The sequence below is a fragment of the Protopterus annectens genome, chromosome 16.part0, assembly GCF_019279795.1.
Source record: "Protopterus annectens isolate FY-2018-M chromosome 16.part0, PAN1.0, whole genome shotgun sequence".
NCBI classification, from domain to species: Eukaryota; Metazoa; Chordata; order Ceratodontiformes; family Protopteridae; genus Protopterus; species Protopterus annectens.
In genome coordinates this window covers 233,347,475-233,367,314 of record NC_056750.1, presented here as the reverse complement: position 1 = coordinate 233,367,314, position 19,840 = coordinate 233,347,475, and the positions used below count along the sequence as shown (strand labels likewise).

The following is a 19,840-nucleotide window of genomic DNA, read 5'->3' as shown; positions in this document are numbered from 1 at the left end:
ATTTTGTACCTGATAGAACCAGAAAAGGACATCTCAGTGCATAAAATTAATGAAGATTAAACAAAGGCTATATCTATAAACAATTTACCCACAAATGAATTAGTCCAACAATACCCATATTTTATAGGGACATGATAAAATTAAGTATTTAGGAGTATAGATTAAAAAGGATTGGTTTATGGCAGCTAAGGATATGTAAACAAAAGATAATGCAAAAATTGAGAAAGTGGAAGCTTTTGCCTATTGATATGGATTGCAAATTACAAACAGAATACATTTTTAGTCCCTTTAGTTGTATACACAGATAAGGCATATTTTTCTCAACCAGAGGAGATGTTGTGGACAATAAGTAATAAAAAATTGAAAACTTTTATTTGGGAGAAGAAGAGGGCAAGAGTCAAGTGGGATAAGTTGATCCTCCCAACAAAACAACAGGATTAACTGATTTAAAGGAATATTTCGGAGCTACACAGTTAAGCTCTTTTACATAACACAAGCAGAAAGATACACTTTAGAGTGGAAGGGGGGTGATGATAAAATGGGGAGGGGGTAATTCAAGAATTAGGGAAAGAATGGGATTTTGGACACAAATCCTTAAGGAGAATAACAACAGTCACACAGAATATTATATTCATAAAGTAGCAGAAAGTAGACAAAGAATGAAACCAACATGGAAATTGCAAAAGGAGATTCTGCTGATAGGGATGATTGTAATTAGGGCTACAGAGAATGGACAAGAGGAGGTTGGAATTTACTGGAGGAAGCTGACAAAAGAACCAAGGTACTGGGAAGAAATAATTAAGAGAAGGAAATGTAATAGAATGGGACAAAGCCAAGAAGACGTTTGGATTTTGATTAGTGATTGCCTTCCCTATCTGGGATTGATATCAGAATATAGACAAAGAGAAAGGGGAATCCTAAATTAAAGACCTGTACGGACTGAGTTTTTAATTGAATCTAGAACAGAAGCTGCTGTTAAAAAAGGTGATAATTAGCAAGGCATACAAAATATTACACAGTAACTATAGTAATCAATCAGAAGAGGTCAGAAAAGATTGGGAAGGAAGATTAGATATACAAGTTCACATAGAAATTATGGCAGATCATGTGCATGGCTCCCAAATATGCAACAAAGTCTAGAGGATTTAGGATTTCTGCCTGGAATTGCTTGTATAGGTATGTTTAAACCCTGAGCAGGATCCAAAGAATTTTTCCTCGGGTTAATGGTAAATGTTGGAGGTGTGGTAGGAAAGAAAGAGGTAACTGGGAACATATGTTTTCAGAGTCTAATGAGTTGGCAGACATTAAAAATTTCCTACAGAGTGCTGTGTCATGTATACTGTGTGAGCAAATGGGTATATCCAAGGAAAAAAGTCAGAGCACTGATATGATGGGAGTAACCAGTCACCATTAGAGTTGCTGGCAGGTAAAACTCTGCTGAGCATCAAGGAGTCTCAGATCTTGAGAGGTATGACTGAAAGACTCCATTTTAGTTTTATTTCTTTATTTGTTTACTGGGGTACTACACTGATCAAAACAATAACCAATTACAGGCTTAGCCTGGAGCCAGTGCTGGGATGGGGGAAGGCTCAAAGCATGTCACTAATACAAAAATGATGGTGATGATGATGATAATAATAATAACAATAATAATATTAAAAAGACAAATAATTATGTGATCTGACAGTAGGCATACACATCATAACTCTAGTAGTTGAATCTATCTCATTTAAGATGTCTTCCCAGCAAGCAGACATTCCACCGGGGGAGCTGTATAGGGCACCTGGAGAAAATTCAATTCCCATGTACAGCAGATGTTGGTTGGCACAGCCATAGTGGACACACATACAATTAGAAAGACAGAAGCATTACAGCTACCTGAGCTTTTCAGCACAGCCCTGACCTCTGCACAGATATGTGGTGTTCTGCATGTATTTGTGCATGTGGATAGACAGTGACTATATATGGGGCTGCCATGGGTGATGCATCACACTCTAAAGTGCACTACAGCTAGCCAGACACTATCCTCACCTGCAAGGGTACAAAGGGACTCCATATTTGGTGCATGCACTCAATATTTAGACGCTGTAGATTTTAGCAATACAGTTGTTGGCAGCTATGTTTCATAGTGGTATTGCATCAATGGGGGTTACCATTACCTGAAAGGGCTAAAACAGGATATCTGAAGCTCAGAATATAATATTTATAGCTAAACTCCAATAAGTACTTCTCATAGTTTGCAGCCTCACACCTCTAACTCAAAATCAGAAAAGCAATATACTTTATGGGGATTGGATTATCATGCTGACTATACGTGGACGATTATCACACTGAAAACATTTGGGGAGGGGTTACCACACCTACATGTTTTGCAAATCTAATTACATGACTCAGAAGACAATCGGGTTCCATGTGTATGTTGGGTCCACTAAAAGTGGCCACTTACAAGTAACTTGCGACACACTTACTCTCAACTACTTGCCCTAACTGGTAAGTGCCCTGATCTCCACTAGTCCAGTCCTGGTGAATTCCAAAGCCCTTCCACCTTCTGACCCAGATGAACTGCACGGCCCTGCCAGAACCCTAACTCTCACCACAAAACTCTCACCTGGTCCCTAGCCCTAACTGTAGCACTCTCCTCCTGAAATATTAAGTCTCCAGTTGTACCATAAAACTAAAACTCCAGTCCACTCTCTAACCCTAAACTCTTTTCCCTTTTCCAAATCCTAAAACTCCATTCGTACTTGCCAACCCTACAGTCCTCAAAACCTCACTCCTGTTCTCTAAACCGAAACTCTCATCCAGCCTTTTAACTTAAAACTCCCCACCCACTCCTTAAACCTAAAGTCCCAGATCACTCCCTAAGCCTAAAACTATCCCCTTCCTAATAATAAATCCCATCTGGATCACTGCCTGAAATACTAACATGCATTTCAGCCATAGCCCAAGAAATCTGGACAAAGCCTGACATAATGGGAGGACAAAAGCCCAAAAAAAATAGGGATAAATATTGCTGTTCTAAACTTAGACAGTAACTAGAATAACAGGGTTTATATTAAGATGCATTCTCTAAAGGATATGAAGTCTGAAACTCAAATATATGCCATTATTTACTGATTTCATTCCTCAGATCATCTCAGTGATTTGCCAGAAAACCACAATTGTTTTGAGGAACAGAACAAAATTCTGAGGCAAAAATCTGGACATTCTGTGAAAATCTGGACAGTTGAGAGGTATGACTCCCACCCCTTCCCACTCCTTCCCCATGGATGCCATGCACTCACCTTGCCTGAGCTTAACTATTGTGTTTGGGTTAGGTGCGGCACCCCCCACTCTCTCCATGGCTGCTGTACCTCACCTGAACATATAGTTGACTCTGAGAAAAAGCAGCTGGCTGTGGGACTTATGAGCATCCCAAGATGGCTGTGAGATAGTGGTGTTTGAGGATCTAGGACATGGGCATTTGTAGTAGACTAGTGTGTACTGTGTGTCTGGAATATGGCCATTAATGTTCTTGTTCTCTCTCCATCATTTACTGACAAACACTGACCAAATACACATTTTGTTGTGTTAACTTTTACCTCTATCACTGCACATTAAGGTTAAGATACACACTCCTTGTATGTGTTTAATATGCACAACAAAAAAATGAGGTAAAAATAGTATGAAAACAAGCAGTCCGTCATCTGTATTTTCTAATCAATGGAATAGTAAAGAAAAATAATCTGTATCAATGGAGAGAACATACACGTAATACTCAACAAATCAAACTGTGTCAAATAACGATTTTAGATGTTGTTTGTGAGGACTGCATTTAATCTCACTATTAAACTGCCGATGTGTAAAAGAGTAACCAAGTTACTCACCAAGGTGACAGTTTATGAACAAAGACTGAAGAATGAAGAAAATGCATCTTACACTTTATTTTGGGGGGCATAGCTACCGACCCCCACTGCATAGACCGCCACCCTTATATCTCTGCAACATTATATTATCTCTTGTAAATATACCTCTCAGCCTCTTGGACCAAGAAATCTGGACAAAGTCATAAATAATGGGGGGACAACGCTCCAAAAATAGGGACTATTTTTTAAATATTTTTTTACAAAGCCTAAAAGTTGATAGAATAACAGGTTTTACTTTAGCATGAACTCTCTGAAGGGTATGAAGTCTGAAACTCAAATGTATGCCATTATTTTCTGTCTTCAGTCCTTAATGACTTGCCAAAAATTTAGTAGAAAACCACAATTTTATGAAAAATGGGCCACAAATATGAGACCAAAAATCTGGACAGTCTGCGAAAATCTGTACAGTTGAGAGGTATGCAAACATGTCATTATGTTCCGATGAAAGGATGTTTTAAATGACACCATAAAAAGAGAGTAGATATGACTTGCATGACTTGAGGGTTCAGTAGTACAAACCTCCTACATGCAGACCCCATCCCAAAGCACAGACTTCCCTCACCTACTCTGAGCCAGTGATTCACTACTGAGATGAGCAGAGATATTTGCCAGGTACTGACTACACCTGTAAACTCCCTCAAACCAACACTCAAGGATGAATCACCTTGATTAACAGGGGCAAAGTGACCTAATTTGTGTTGCTTAAATAGAAGTCAGTTTATCTGCTATTTTTTCTACGACCAGGTGAACAGGGAAATAAATGTGTTTGTACAGTTCACAATTTAAGCATTTTATTTTAGTTTTAATGCTCTGTAGGTTTGAGAAATGTTGTCCTACAATCAGTTTCCTAATATCATGCTCACAATTCATTTAGAATATTGCTCTGCAAATAACCCATGACTTAAGGTGTATACATGATGTGCATAGCCAGAACTAACTTCTCCCCCACTCGTTTTCCCCCGGGGTGAAGGTATCACTTTAACTCTTTTCTTTCCTTATGACAGTTTCCTGTCTCCTTCATCTTATTTCCTGTTTCTGACTGAATTTGGATTATGTCAAATAATCTGGCAATATTTTCTTGTTTCACTCTATGCTGTAAAAACAGTTTTGTCTCTTATACTTTTTGTCTTTTCTGTTTTGAGCTTTCAGGCTGAACATGCAAACGGTCCAAAGACATCAGTGGTCCACCCTGGTTAACAAATTTAAATAAATCAAAGAAATCATTGCCTTAAACTCTTACTGGTAAACATGGTTGGAAATCCTTTAACAATAATGGCAGAACTGTACAAGAGATGTTTTACTGAAGTATTTCTTAAAGTGGCACAATGTTTTACAATATACTAGCTTGTCTTCTTCTTCTTCTTCTTTTGGCTTTTTCCTGGTTAGGGGTCACCACAGCAGATCACCTTGTCCGCACATTGAATGGCAGTGGAGTTTTACGGTGTCGAGTTGCCAGCCCGGCGCCCAACCTTCCACAGAAGGCACACTCACACGCACACCTAGGGGCAATTTAGAGTGTCCAATCCACCTGCAGCATGTCTTTGGGATGTGGGAGGAAACCGTAGCACCCGGAGGAAACCCACGCGACCACAGGGAGGACATGCAGACTCCGCACAGAAGGCACCCCAGCCGAGGATCGAACCGGAGAACCTCTTGCTGTGAGGCGGCAATGCTAACCACTGCACCACCGTGGCCGCCCTACAATATACTAGCTTGTAAAGTCCGTAATTGTTGGATCACCCACAGTGAACTTCAGTAGCAGAGATCATAGCTGCCTACCTCCGATTTGTCTAGTTTTGCTCCACAATATTTGTCATTTTATCTGTTTTGCCAGAATTTTTAGGGGCTGGGAGCTGGATGGCGGGAGTTGGAGAGTGGAACGTCTGTTAATGTTCTTTACTTTCTGATCTGTAGGTGCCATTTGTCTAGGTTACTGTTAAGAGCAAAATGGTCCATATGAGGAGTGGTAACAGTTTTGAGCTCAGCAGTAGCTGCAGATTCTCCATAGCTGTGCAGCTGTGAAGTTATTGTACTTAACTAAAGACAGTGTGGGAGAATGAAGCCCTCCAGGTGGAAGGGGAATGCAAGGCTTCACACAACTCTCACCTCTGAAAAAAAAACTTTTTTTTGCTTATCTTGTAGGCTAAATCTGTTTATTGCATTCATTTAGACATTTTGGTTTCAATATAGGCTCTGATATCAGTGATTTAATTGCTTATAATCTATATTAGTATCTATAAAAGAAGATAAAGTACCCAAAGCATTCAGATGATCTTACCATACCTCTTAACTGTACAGATTTTCGCATAATATCCAGATTTTTAGCTCATATTTTTGGTCTGTTCCTCATAAAAATTGAGTTTTTTGACAAATCTCTGTGATGCTCTAAGGATTAAAGCCACTAAATAATGACATGCATTCAAGTTTCAGACTTCATATCCTTCAGAAAATGCATGTTAACACAAATCCTGTTATTATAGCAGCTTTCTAAGTTTATAAGAGCAATATTTAAAACATGTCCCTAGTTTTCAGTCTTTGTCCTCCCATTATGTCAGGCTTTGTCCAGATTTCTTGTGCTAAGAGGTTGAGAGGTATGGATCGTACATATGGAAAATTCATCTGTAGGATTTGCAGGAATTTGGAGAGTGTATCACACTGCATAACTTGAAGGAGCAGTCTAGTCTAGTGGTGGGTGAGTGTATCACACTGCATAACCTGAAGGAGCAGTGTGGTCCAGTGGTGGGTGAGTGTATCACACTGCATAACCCGAAGGAGCAGTCTGGCCCAGAGGCGGGTGTGTGTATCACTCTGCATAACCTGAAGGAGTAGTCTGGTTCAGAGGCGGGTGAGTGTGTCACACTGCATAACCCGAAGGAGCACGGGTGAGTGTATCACACTGCATAACATGAAGGAGCAGTCTGGTCCAGAGGGGTTGAGTGTATCACACTGCATAACCCAATGGAGCAGTCTGGTCCAGAGGGGGGTGAGTATATCACACTGCATAACCTGAAGGAGCAGTCTGGTCCAGAGGCAGGTGAGTGTATCACTCTGCATAACCCAAAGGAGCAGTCTGGTTCAGAGGGGGTTGAGTATATCACAATGCATAACCTGAAGGAGGACGGGTGAGTATATCACACTGCATAACCCGAAGGAGCAGTCTGGTCCAGAGGGGGTTGAGTATATCACACTGCATAACCTGAAGGAGCACGGGTGAGTGTATCACACTGCATAACCTGAAGGAGCAGTCTGGTCCAGAGCCGGGTGAGTGCATCACACTGCATAACCTGAAGGAGTAGTCTGGTCCAGAGGCAGGTGAGTGTATCACACTTCATAACCCAAAGGAACAGTCTGGTCCAGAGGCGGGTGAGGTGCCACATGATGAATATGTCTCTCCATGCCATTTTATCTGCTGCTGAAGATGCATGGCTTTGCCTCTGGTTTTTGTGGAGTTATTACATTTCTGGAGACAAGGGAGGTGCAGGATAACTGAGTCTCTAATGGCATGGAAAGCAAGAGTCCTTCAACATCCTGACTAAAGGAACAGTCCCATGATTTTCTTAGTTAGGAACCTGTGGGGTATTTCATTGCTTGATATGTCTAGTGAAGTACATCCTGAACAGGTCGTTATACTCAATTACTGGCTCAGTCATTGCTGAATATAAGCCAGTAATGACCCCTTTAAATCTCGATAATATTCCCTTGGCAATTAACTGCACTGAGTAAAAGCATTTTCTGACTAGTCCTGCCACATGATGAACAAAAGAGAGGGAATTATCAACTCATGATCCATGGCCCCTAACAACGTTTTCATTTTATAGTGGGGTATTGTCTGTGCTGTATGCTCAGGGAGGAGGGGGCTGTCTATGACATGTGACAATACTGCACTTTGAGCCCATCTTCAGAAGAACAGTTATTTATGAGTGCAAGTTCTTGCTTGAAAGGGTCAAGTATCAGAGGCCATACATTTGTTCGTCCATGTGTCCATCCATCCATTTCCTAAACAGCTTGTCCTGGTACAGGTGCTGGTGGCAAAAAGCTGAATAGGGAAGGTTGGATGTCCCAATCCCAACTGCAGACTTCAGCTTATTCTACCAGATCCCAGGCATTCCAATATATATAATCCCTCTACCCAAAGTTTATGACCATACATGAGGGCATGGATACAGACTGACCAGTAAATTGATTATATGATCCATTGAGTCGATTCTTATTTCATGTCCACATGCTACCGCAACACCTCGAGTATTGCTGCCACTATACCCACCAGTGGGTCACTCTCATACTCCTCTATGCTTGCAATAGGTTCATAGGTTCATAGATTAGTACTAAGCTAACTGCCCTCGTGAGCCATTTTAAGCCTAGCCAATTATCCCTTGTGAGACTCAAACACTGCACCTTGTGTTTGTAAGACAAACACCTTAACCATTAGGCCACCCTTCCAAATAAACAGCCTCTGCATGTCTTGAACCCAAGACCCTGTACACTACAGTCACAGTAGTTAACCACTAAGCCATCATGGCCACATCCCCATAATACATAAACTCTTCTAGCAATCTGCTCTTTTCTGGGCAACAGCCACAACCTCTGATTTGGAGGTGCTGATTTTTATATCAGCTGCTTTACATTCAGCAATGAATGACTCTGGAGTTTATAACGATCAGAGTGTAAGAGCGCCACATCCTCTTCAAGCAACAGAGATGCATCTCTCATATCATAAGACTGCATATTCTCTAGGCTTTTGGCTGTACATCGATATCCTATTCATGGAAATCACAAATGGGAGAGGAGACAGAACACATCTTTTGGGAAGTTCTATAACCACTTAAATTTATTTAATGCTTAGAATGCAGATATAACTCCCAATCCTAAAATATAGGGACTGAGTTGTCTATGGCATGCTTTGGGACCCTGTACTGCTGTCTTGATTCCCAGAATATATTCTGGTCTACACAGTCGGATTACCTTTAAAATATCAAAAGACCAGATTCCTGAACATTGTTTTCACGAGACAAAAATAATGAAAGTTAAAATCCCAAAACACTGACTTTTTTCCAAGGGGAAGTAAACACTTCCCATCATGGGGAAATATGCCCCTTTTCCCACTGTAGTGCGATCCTAGAGTTGATATATAATGTTCGGGGTGTGTGGCAGTGTAGCCCCCAACCTAGGTAGGTTTTAGATGGTTCAGTGCGTACTGTTTAGTTTTGGGCAAATGTTTACTTGCCTTCGGAAAAAATCTTGGCCTTTCAATATTTGAAAGGTAATCCACACAGTCATATGATTCCTCCAGGTCCACAAAACAGATGTAGGCAGCACTGGCAAACTCTTATGACCTCCCCATCCTTGCATGAGGACAAATTGTAGATCCATGGTTCTGCAACCAGAATAAATAGAATCTGCATTGTTCCACTTGAATTACAGGTTTGACTACAGGATGAACCCTCCTTTCCATCTCTACATAAACAAACAATTCTTTACTAAACACACAAAATCCATCACTGCATGCACTCATCTAATATCTACCCTTACTCTATGCCTCTCCTATACTCACAAATTTGAATAAGACCGAAACTAACAAACTCAATACCTGCTATAATAAAATAGCCACGTTTGCCACTGAATCTTCCTTCAGATCACACCATTGCTCATCCCTTAAACAACTTAACTGGCAAGAGCTACCACATCTGCTCCTATATAACCAACTGATCTTTGCTCGTAAACTCCTTCACCAACCTGAAAAAACCCTGCCCTGCAAAACCTAATTCTCCCTTACACTAATATCAGACCACTCTGCTCTAGTAACAGGCAGCTCCTACAGGTAACAAAAGCCAATAATCCAGCCAGTGATTCCCTCTTCTCCAACTTCATATCCAAAAAATGGAACTCACTCCCTCATAAAATAGTACCTCAATATTCCTTGCCACAATTTAAATATATGTTGAAATCTCACCTGGCTGATTCTCCTGTACTAGCCCTGGTTAACCTATCCCAGTTATAAAAGCTAACTAATCCACTGCATCTACCAACCTACCCAACTACTAACCCCACCCTTCTCATACTTGGTGTCACCTCATCCTGCAGCACTAAATATTCTGCAACACTCAATATACTATACTTAAAAGGCATCTCTAACCTCTGCTCTGTACTCACTATAGCCTAACTGATTCTTTCCTTACACCCCACAACTGTTTTCTCACTCTCACACCTTCCCCAAATCTGTGGTGTATATTTTCCTTTGCCAAATGATACTAAACCTAAACTGTAATTGCTTGTTTTCATTGATGTAACATTACTGTTTATGTTAATTGAATTTTAATTTGTATCTACTCTTACTGTGCTTGTACCTTAGTTGTGGAGCTTTGTCCAGTGTACTTTCCCAGTCAACAAATGTAAAATAAATAAATAAAATAATAAATAAACAATGTCCCAAGCAGAGGTCAACATTTCTTTACCCTTGGTCGATATATCATGGGCAGTATTTTCCCTACCCCTGCTGTTTCACTGGACAGCTTCTTGACTGCTGGTGTCTATCAGTGAATCCTACAGTTATTGCCATAAAAAGCACTAAACACTTTTCAGCTACATTTTTTTTTTACTGCAGCCTCATCTATCAGTATCTAAGGTCCTTTTAGAGTCCATGTCTCTGACCGCTGCACCTATATAGGAGGTACTTTTCTGGAATGAAGAGTGGCTCTCACCTCATACAAAAACTTTAGCTAGGCATTCCCAGGAAACACTCAATACGTGTTTTGGTTTCCCATTACCAACCTGGACATCTCAAGCAACTTATCCCAAATGGTAGTGAGTTTGCACCTCAATGCACTCTTTACCTGAGTATCTAGAATATAGGACCTCAGGCTTGGTAATATGATTACAAGGTTGATCACTGACCTGAGTTCCAGGACACTCTTGTATGAAGCACCCCCGCAATAAAAATGTCTGATTAAACTGTTGTTCAACAACTATCCAGCTCCCTTATGCCTGCAAAGCATTTCAGACTATATGGATTTGTTGTATGTTCTTTTATTGGAGAGACGGTGAATTTGGGTAGCATTACATAACGGAATGCAATTTAAATTTGCTGTTGTTTATTAATAGAACTTAACACTATTGTTATGGATCAACAACCAGCCTTCTGGGCTAAATTATAACAATACTTAAACTTCACTGATATCTCAGGAAAGCATTAATATACATGTCTGTTTGTCTTCTAAGCAAAACTACATAATTATTCCTTGTACATCAAATATGTAACAAATATAGAATATTTTGACATTAGGCTTCTGTTTAAGCTTATCTGTCTCTGTCTTGTTATATATGAGATCTTAAACTTCTTAACTCAAATGCCTCTATTACCACAGGATGACAATGAAGTCACAATAATGAGCTAATGATATCAGCACAGCAGGCAAATAAAGGGAAACAAACAAACTCACTGTTTTCAAAACAAAGTTTTTCTTTAGGTGTTGTAAAGAATGAAAATGCAGGTCCTTAAGTGCAATATATGCTTAGCTGTCTAAACAGCTACTTTTCATTTAGTCCACAAGGTGACAGCAAATCTTTAAATTGCAGTTAACAACTATACGTAACTTGCTATTTCAGGCATTACTTTATCTACATTATGGAGTTGGCAATTATCATCTGTGCCTTGTGTGTGTAAATATATATATATATATATATATATATATATATATTCTATGTGGAAAAATCTTTCTCTATGTCTTACTTTACTATGTTCTTCATTTGACACCACTCTCTGCATTTTTCATTTCCTATCTTTGCGATGCGATCATTTGGCAGAGGTTTCTCCTTACTCTAATGATTTTACATGCGATAGCGTCAGTGTGACAATGCCTTTATATTTTGGCACAGTGTTCAGTATGCTGACGCATAGCATTCACTTTGATGTAACATCAAAGGGGTTCTCAAAGTGCCTAATTTATTTGTTCTGAAATATTATATGCATTTTATTGATAATATTTTTCTGATGTTCTTGCGTTACATGCATATGTCATATGTAAAAAATAAAGAATAATTTATACTTATGTATCATTATAGGGTATGGGTAAACATTCTATAGAAGACATGGACTTTTTTGTATTTTTAGCTTTCTTGTTGGTTAAGTTGGTAGTTTAGTTAATGTTTATTTATTTACTTGCCTACTTATTTACTTAATTACTTCATTAATATTATTTGGTGTCCTGCCTACGTTGCTGATATTCAGCCCCATCTACATTTGAATGTCATAGAGCTAGTGAAGGGGATTTTACAGATGTGGTTGGGAGAGTATTTGTCATTTTAGGGTAAAGAGAGATTGAATGTGAGATACACTGTCTGTAACTTGTGGTGTATTGGGGGAAATTGAGTGAGCAATGACAGCTTCTGTATGTCAATGTTAGCAGCTCAACAGGTAGAACACTTGCCTTTGGTGCTGGAAGGTCATATGGCTATAGGGTATATTCCTCCTTCAGGTACTTAGAATAATTTCCCAGTACATGCTATATTTGGAGGTGTTACATTCCTAGATGTGTTGTCCTTTGGATGCGACATTAAACTGAGGCCCTATCTGCCTGAGTTAGTGATAGCTCAGGTTTATGTAAAAGCTCAACAGCAATAAAAAAAAAAAAAAAAAAAGATGAGGGGAAATTTCCAAGTTCCTTGGCCAGATTTTCCCCATTCTGCATGACTACTACCTTGAGTCTCCCCTGAAAACAGGCCATTAGCATAACAGAAATAGTCCAGGAAACAAACCATTAAAAAATAAAATACATACACATAAAGATGGAAGGAAAGCTAACATTGGCTGTCTGACCTTACATCTACCTTTGACAGTATTCCAATACACAGGTTGTTTATATTATTTTATTTTGTTTTAACTTTGTTAAATGGGAGAGTGAACTGTTCCAAGGACTCTTTTTAGCCAAGACCTGGCCTAAAGTCAAAGTCAAACATTACACATTTTACTTAAGTATATATAGAGGCAAACAAGTATTTACATCCTCCTGAAGTATATACAACATCAAGAGAGAATCCACAAAGCTCTTGATTCGAGGTAATGAACAGAAACGCAGCACAAGTTAAAAAGGCACAGAGGAAGGGGATTTTTCAGCTAACTCACTTGGATGAGCAAAAATAAATCAAATAAATATGCAGTCAGTAAAACTGCAATATTCCCACCATAAGTATTACATTAAAAAGTTGATAAAGTATATGTGACCGTATTTATAATATTTACATAAGTTATTTAGTGACTGTATTCTACAACAATTTGCCGTAAAGCCACACATTTTACAAGGAACAGGCCAAATAATTCTCTATTTCTTTGCTCAAGAATTCTGGGCAAAGCCAAAAGTAATGGGAGAGGGGGGAAATCCCCCCAAAGGGACACATTTTAAATGCTTTTTTATCTGTTTGTTAACCAGATAAAACCTGGAGAAGGTGTCCCTTTTCAGAGGTGGCCCAGGATTACTGTTTGAGTGGCAAATGGAGATGGGAGGATTCATATCACATACTTTTGATAACAGGAAGCAGTTTATTAATGGGAGGATAGTGCTGGTGGATATTGTCTGTCTAGAACTCTTTAAGGTATTTTACTCAAATCCACATCTAATACAATACACTATGCTGAAAGAGCTATGGACGGGCAGAAACTTATTAACTGGGTGGGAAATAATTACAAGAAAAAACTAAGAATATGATGGCTAGGAAAAGACTATCAGCGGAGAGAGAAGTGACCAGTGATGAGCCAAATGGGTCAGTTCTGGGAATCTGAATATTCTGAACCCATTTGCAAATGACACGTACAGATTAGCCACAGTCCTGTATGTGGAAACAGACTGAAAAATAACCTAGAAGTCCTGTACGTGTGTGTGTGGGGGGAGGGGTCATAGAGATGGCACTTAACTTTCACTTTCACTATTAATAAGTATAATTTTCTGCACCCTGGACCCAGACTCATGTAAGATATGTGATTTTTCATTTGTAACCAAAATGGTTCTGATAACATTTTTAGATACAATCCAGACCAGGAACACATAAAAATCATATACTGTATTTGAAACGTGTGTTATTCAATTATGAAAACTATACAGAGCAAGTGTTATATAATTGCATATTGTACATATAGCTTTCTGATAAAGACTATTTTCTCTAGTCATACATAGCTAATAGAACATTTCTACATACATTGCAAAGTACTGTTCACAAGTTTTTGAGTCAAAACTGTTTTATGACACTTGACTCTTTAAATACTCTCCCTGAAGCAATGGCTTTTATTCTCTTTTAATAGGTGTTCTCTTGTCTTCTTCCTATATGCACAATTGCACATAGATTTTTTTTATGTCTAATATTGACAGGTAGGCTATTGCAGCTTGCTAGTTCAGTCCTACTAAAAGCATTCTCCCAGAGGCGAACAGAAATAATCACCATACTGGCCCAGGGCCATCATGGACCATTACCGACTGCAGCAGGAAGAGCTGATGAAGTGTTGTATTGTAGTCTGTGGTGTGTAGGCCCTAGAGATAAGGTGGTTATACTACTTTGTTCTCTAGTGAATGCTGGTGAGACCACTTTTAGAATATTAGGTGAAATTATGGAGGCCCTACAGATAAAATAAGGTGACTCAGCTGAAAAGTGTGTAGGTGATGACAATAACAGTTATAAGAGGAGTATGAAAAGTGAGTGGAATTGTGGTATTCATTAGACGTTAGGAGAGTGTAGGAGAGCTAGGGAGGGTGCACATGCTCAGAAGCATAGCTAAGTTATCTGAACACGCATCCCCCATGAATTCAAAGTTGAAATCCAAAAAAAAAGTTGTTCTCAAGATAAGGACCTGAGGACCAAATAAAAAGAAAATGAAAAGAAAGCTCTTTTGCCCTCCCGCAACTGTAGCAAGCTGCTACAGCTGTAACAAGCTTCTTGCTGCACTCCCTGCCTCACAATACTCTCTGAGAGCTTCAGCACTTCAGCAGTAGCAACAAATACAGTATCAACGTTCATTCATTTATGAAGCTGCATGAAAATCAGTGCCAGCACTGTGCTCTACCCCATCAACACCCACCCACCATTCCACCTAATAGGATGCACCGGGGGTAGCCACCCCCTTTGCCCTGTTGAAAGGTGTAAGAGTGAGTTTCATGATTCACTATTTTATTTCTGAATCATATGTTTTTGAAATGTTGTTACTCACACTAGCAGGTCCTGCACTCATACCTCTCAACTGTACAGATTTTCGCAGAATCCCCAGATTTTTGGCTCATATTTGTGATCTGTTCCTCATAAAATGTGTGTGTTTCTGACAAATTACTGGAATGATCTGAGGACTGAAGTAATTAAGTAATGACATACATTTGAGTTTCAGACTTCAGATCCTTCAAAAAGTGTCTGTTAAAGCAAATCCTGTTACTCTACAACTTTCTAAGCTTATAAGAGTAATATTTAAAATATGTCCCTATTTTTGGGCCTTTGCCCCACCATTTTCTCAGTCTTTGTCCAGATTTCTTGCACTGAGAGGTTGGGAGGTATCACACCAAAGTTCCTGAAGTCCACAAATACCTCACTAAATTGTAAGCCCAACACGGCTCAAAAATTCAGGAACCACGAAAGTACTGCAGTTAATTTCTTTTAATGTAAAAACATGCACCAACGATGACACTGGTAGTTGAGCGCTTTCATCTAGTAACTCTAGATTTCTTCAGAACATCAGTCGCTAATTTTTTGGTTTTACATGAGTTTTGTTCGGGGTTCCGAAGTGTATTTCAGTTTAGCACATCATTAAAGACTGAACTTAGAAAATAATGACATACTTTTGATTTTCAGACATCATATCCTTCAGAAATGTCATCGTAATGAAAAACGTGTTATTCTATCAACATTCTAAGTTTACAAGAGCAATATTTAAAAATTGTCCTTATTTCTGGACCTTTGACCCACTTTTATTTATGGCTTTGTCCAGATTTGTTGCTCTAAGAGTTTGAGAGGTATGCACAGGTGTTGCATGAACATGCATTTTCCAAACAATGAGATCTATGAAACCTCAGTGACTGACACTGATTGACTGAAATCCTTAGCAATTTACCAAACAACAAAAACAAAAAAGTTAATGAAGATGTAGCAGTTGGTGAGGAGGATTACAGCTGCCTCAGGTAAAGGGTACAGCATTTGATTGCTCATAAGTCACAAGCCATTTTCACTTTCCTGTCATTGAGGGGAAGGGAAAAACCATGCTTGTGTGAGCTGCTGATGTCATATATAGGAAAGATGTGCTTCTGAGAGCTACAGGAAAAGTCACTGGGATTTATTTGTAATGTTTGGGGCACTCAGTTTCACTGGAAAGGAGGGACATGTACCCTATGTACTCTAATCAAACACTGCCACTGATTATCGTGTACAATAAAATAATTCAAATTTATTTCCATGAAGATAGCTATGCAGAGTAGAACACACAAAAAGGAAAACGGTCTGATTCAATATTATTATGTCATGATCATTCTTGTGCAGCTAAACATGTCTCACAAAATGGAATACTGCAGGAACGCTGATGGGTATTACATGTCTCACAAAATGGAATACTGCAGGAACGCTGATGGGTATTACATGTCTCACAAAATGGAATACTGCAGGAACGCTGATGGGTATTACATGTCTCACAAAATGGAATACTGCAGGAACGCTGATGGGTATTACATGTCTCACAAAATGGAATACTGCAGGAACGCTGATGGGTATTACATGTCTCACAAAATGGAATACTGCAGGAACGCTGATGGGTATTACATGTCTCACAAAATGGAATACTGCAGGAATGCTGATGGGTATTACATGTCTCACAAAATGGAATACTGCAGGAACGCTGATGGGTATTACATGTCTCACAAAATGGAATACTGCAGGAACGCTGATGGGTATTACATGTCTCACAAAATGGAATACTGCAGGAACACTGATAGGTATTACATGTCTCACAAAATGGAATACAGCAGGGAAGCTGATGGGTGTTACATGTCTCACAAAATGGAATACTGTAGGAAAGCTAATGGGTATTATCACTAAGTGTATTTTCCCAGGTGTAGAACAATTCCTCCAACACCTCTCTAACAGCAGAGATTGCAAAACTGGATAATTGAAAATTTTGCAATTTTTAGTACGCTGCATATTCTGTTAACTTTACTGATGAACCGGTAACATTTAAAATGTTCAAAAAACAAAACAAAACAAGAAAAAGGCAGCATTTTGTATGATGGTCAGAACCTTACACACTGTGTTTCCTTTACTCCCCTACTTAAAAAGAACACAGACATTTCTGTGAAGGAACATGTTTTGTTCAGTAACCACATTACTTAGCCAAACTCATCACTCAGAGTATTGAAACGATGACCTGTTTTTTTGTTTTGTTTTGTTTTATCACTCAGTTGTTGCAAACAAAATCAGTCACTTAATTCTGATTTAACTTGTTAGTCTGTTAACTAACTATGCAAACTGATCTACCATGGACCGTTTTCTGTCACAACCTCTAGCCCTAAGGGCAGGATAAATGTGATATAAAAGGACAGTTTAGAATCACTAGTCAACCAGCATGTTTTTAGGAGACAGTATAAAATAAGAGTGCCTAGGAAAACAGCAAGACAGATGTGGGAAGAACATACAGACTTCACACAGTGACCAGGGTTAACTGTTCCCTCCCCTGTTCTGTGAAGGTTTTACTGTTCATCATTATTCAAGCAAAAATGCCTGACAAGATGGGCGTTATTGGGGAAATACCCATCCAGGGGTATTATGAGGCCCAATGTCACAGTCAAAGGATGTCTACAATCGTGGAAGGGCATTATTTCCCCAATAACACCCACCCTGGAACGGCATTATTGAGATTAGGTAATGGACTATGTTAATTTTTTTCGAATTTGCTTTTTTATTAGTATATATGTTTGTTATAGTTTTAATGCAAAATAGTCCTACCACAGTTGCACCAACTTGAAGAAGGGGGTAATTCCCCCAAAAGGACATCAATGCCAGCACAACTCACTGACTGGGATTTCCTATGGAGGAGCTCTGCTTGTCGACAGGTTGAACCTCTGGTAATTGAAGCTTGAACATTCAATCACACACACAATGACATACACACACACAATGACATACACACACACACACACATATATATATATATATATATATATATGTATATATATATATATATATATATATATATATATATATATATATATATGCATATATATATATATATATATATATATATATATATAATATATATATATATGTATAATATATATATATATATATATATATATATATATGCATGTATACTAACCAAGAAAAACAGCACCATGTTCAGTTCTGTATTTTATGTGTGCGTATATTTGTGTGTGTTTTCTTTTTATCTATGTACCTATCTGCAGAGGCTTTTACACACAGAGGGATGCAAATCTATGGACAGGTTCATAGCACAAATTTGAATTTACATGACTGCTGAATTATATCCCCATGTTCTGCTGTTTGTAATTTCAGTTATATAACATGCCATCATCTGTAGAAAGCAGCTCATAATATCTCAGTTTAATAATAAATAAAATGCAGATTTGCAATGATTTTTTACCATCCAGACTATAAAAACACTGCATGTCAGAAACTGCATTTGCACTATAACTATCTAGGAATGAGATGAAGCAATGTCTTTCCATCTATCATGCTTAAGTCAATTTATGTTTTGTAATACGTATGCTTTAGTAATTCAGAAGAAAACCTTCCAATTATTTATAGGATACATCTTAATGAGGCTTTATAAGCTGTCCTTCATTGTACTGACATAATAGGCTGTTCTATAGCAATAGAAATATATTGGTAAAAAAGAAATCTAATGCATGATACACGACAATCCATTCACACAAAGAAATGTTTAACATTGTCTTGAAACTATTTTATTGGTCTTCAGCTAAGCATAAGCTAAGTAAAGCAGATAATATCCTATTGCACCATAATGATATGCAAGAAGGTTTGTTTAATTGAACAGAAGCAGGGCTATGATTCCCCCAAATACGGAAATAAATGTCTTTAGCAGGTATCATTTCTATAAATAAGAGCTTGTCGTAATTGAAATGTAGCAAGAAATTCTGCTGATACTGTGATGTAATCAATGTGTAATAGAAATTTGTAAGAGATTGCTTGTCTTCAGTCCATTCAGAGACAGGGACGTTTGTATCTTACCACTGATAAAACCTGATATGAAAATAAAAGGGTAAGGGACCATTATAACATGGAACAATTATTTCATGGCCCCAGTAAAACACAGGACCATTATACAAGTTGTACTAGACTTACTGGCATAAATTATGGGCACAGATGTTTGTCCCTCAGTCTTCCTCTAGTGAATGCAGCCTAGATTGTGACCAAAACCAGCTAAGTAACAAATTTCACTCTAAACTCAAACAGAATTAGCTGTTTGCTTGTTATAGCACTATTATTCTGCATGTCTTTACAGAACATTTTTTCCCCTTAATCTTTCATTTTTGTGTAAAAGATAGATGTTTTCAAATATGGAACAGAATTTCTTAAGTGCTTACTTTTCCTGCTGGTTCTTTTAACTAGCAGTCACAAAAGTAAATTTTTAGAAGCATTAGAAAATGTTGTATTTGCTCATGCCTTTTGTTCCAAAAGTTCATTTTAAACACTTATTAAAATGTTCAAGCATCCCAAATATTCTGGTCACTGTTGTTATGCAGGGCTGGTATCGATACAAAATGCTCTTGTAGCGTGCATAGACTTTCCTAAAATGGTAGTCAGTAAAGCACATTTAAGCAATGCTATCTTGCCATCTGAATAATTTAAATGTATGCTTTGCTTGTGGGTGTTGAGCATTTTCCTTTAAAACATAAGTATGATTAAATTTTTATTATTATTTTTTTAATTTAATCCGTCATGAGTGT

General features: G+C 38.4%; 1 protein-coding gene across 5 annotated transcripts in view; it reads right to left on the bottom strand.

Annotated features, from left to right (window-relative positions):
- Positions 1 to 19,840, bottom strand: part of LOC122790904 (flocculation protein FLO11-like) — a 319,945-nt gene that overhangs the window by 71,987 nt on the left and 228,118 nt on the right. The window lies entirely within an intron of this gene.